The sequence below is a fragment of the Otolemur garnettii genome, unplaced genomic scaffold, assembly GCF_000181295.1.
Source record: "Otolemur garnettii isolate 467f Iridium unplaced genomic scaffold, OtoGar3 scaffold00025, whole genome shotgun sequence".
Taxonomy (NCBI): Eukaryota; Metazoa; Chordata; class Mammalia; order Primates; family Galagidae; genus Otolemur; species Otolemur garnettii.
The window spans coordinates 17877531-17879557 of NW_003852420.1; the positions used below are offsets into that span (position 1 = coordinate 17877531).

Genomic DNA, 2027 nt, shown 5'->3' on the forward strand with positions numbered 1-2027 from the left:
CTCTGTCTAAAAAAAAAAAAAAAAAATAGTATTTTTCCGTTTTAGGAAGTCATTAAGAACCCCAGCCCCTTCTAGTTTTTCTGCTCTTGGCTTTCCTCCTAATGATTGCAGTATGGCTGTTCCACCTCCTGCCATCACGTCTGAGTTTCAGGCAGAGGGAAGGAGGAAGGACAACAGTTGCTTTCCTGGGAGTTTTATCCAGCAGTTTCCACTTCCATCTCAATAGTCAGAACCCTGTCACCCCATTACAGGGCAATTTGGAGAGTGGTGAGTTTTTTTAACTGGTGACTTTGTTTCTGAACAAAATCAGAAACAACCAAATTAGAACCAACCAAATATGAATCTTCAAAAGTGTTTTCTTGAGGTATGACATATATGCAGTAGAGACTGGAAATCTAAACTTTACAGTGTGGCGAATTTTTACATGTATATACACTTGTGTAATCATCACCCAAATCAAGGTACAGAACATTTCCAGCATTCTGGAAGGCTCTAGTGTGCCCCTTCCCAGATAAAACCTCCCAGACAGATAAGGTTCGCATTCTTATGACTTATGTCAGTCACCATAGATTACTTTTGCCTGTTTTTGAAGTTCATATAAATGTAATTATACAGTATGTACTCTTTGTGTCTGACTTCTTTTGGTCAACTGAATATTATTTTAAATTTTACAAATTATGTTGCATGTAGAATAATATGTAACCAGTAAAATATAATGTAGAAACATATTGTTTGGCATGGAAAAATGTCTTTGATATATTATTGAATTTCTAAAAAGGTTACAAGCCTGTTTTACATAAATGAATTCATTTATGAAAAATTGTATATAACAAAGGTGTCAAAAAAATATACACATTTTAAGAAAGGCAAAAACTGTAGTAAAATTATAATACTCAAGTCTAATTGTAGATTATTAGACTTCTGCAATTAGCAGAGGTGCTCAAACAGGACTTACATTCATCTTTTGTTATCTGTATATATTATTACAATTTTTTTTTTTGAGACAGAGCCTCAAGCTGTCACCCTGGGTAGAGTGCTGTGGCATCACAGCTCACAGCAACCTTCAACTCCTGGGCTCAAGTGATTCTTCTGCCGCACCCTCCCAAGTAGCTGGGACCACAGGCGCCCACCACAATGCCCAGCTATTTTTTGGTTGCAGCCGTCATTGTTGTTTGGTGGGCCCAGGCTGGATTCGAACCTGCCAGCTCAGTTGTATGTGGCTGGCACCATTAGCCGCTTGAGCCACAGGCACCAAGCCTCTGATCAGTAGTTTTTAAAGTTTCTAATCAGCTGGGTGCAGTGGCTCATGCCTGTAATCCCAGCACATTGGAGGCTGAGGCGGGAGGATTGATTGAGCTCAGGAGTTTGAGGTTTGTCTGAGTGAGAGTGGGACCCTGACTCATGAAAAAAATTGAAAAACCCAGCTGGGCGCCACAGTGAGCACCTGTAATCCTAGCGGCTTTGGAGGCTGAGGCAGCAGGATGCCCACAGCCCCAGTCTGAGGTTGCAGTGAGCTACGACGCCATTGCACTCTGCTCAGGGCATAGGGTAGAACTCTGTCTCAAATAAATAAATAAATAAATAAATAAATAAATAAATAAAATAAAGTTTCCACTCAGAGTATCACCGGTTACTTTGCTAAGGAATTCTAAGGAAATTGGCCAGAGCAAGTAAGAAGACCATACTTAATTCAGAGGATGGAAGAGTGCAGTTCTGCCATATGCCTCAAAGGAGAACTTAAATATTTGTGTGCTACCTTCATGACCTCTAGAGTAATTAAGATGTACCAATGTATGAGAATATGTTAGAGTTGCTCTCTGCTGCAGGCCACAGAAATGCAACTGTGATGGCTCAGTAAATAGTATTTTTCCAGCTAGGCTCCTGTGGCTCAAGCGGCTAAGGCGCCAGCCACATACACCTAAGGTGGCGGGTTTGAATCCCCAGCCTGGCCTGCCAAACAACAATGACAGCTGCAACCAAAAAATGGCCGGGCGTTGTGGTAGGCACCTGTAGTCCCAGCTACTTGG

At 41.3% G+C, this 2027-nt stretch overlaps 1 protein-coding gene across 2 annotated transcripts in view; it reads left to right on the plus strand.

Moving 5' to 3' along the window:
• CNBD2 (cyclic nucleotide binding domain containing 2) overlaps nt 1-2027 on the plus strand; it is a 59047-nt gene that overhangs the window by 35135 nt on the left and 21885 nt on the right. The gene's annotated exons all lie outside the window — the stretch shown is intronic.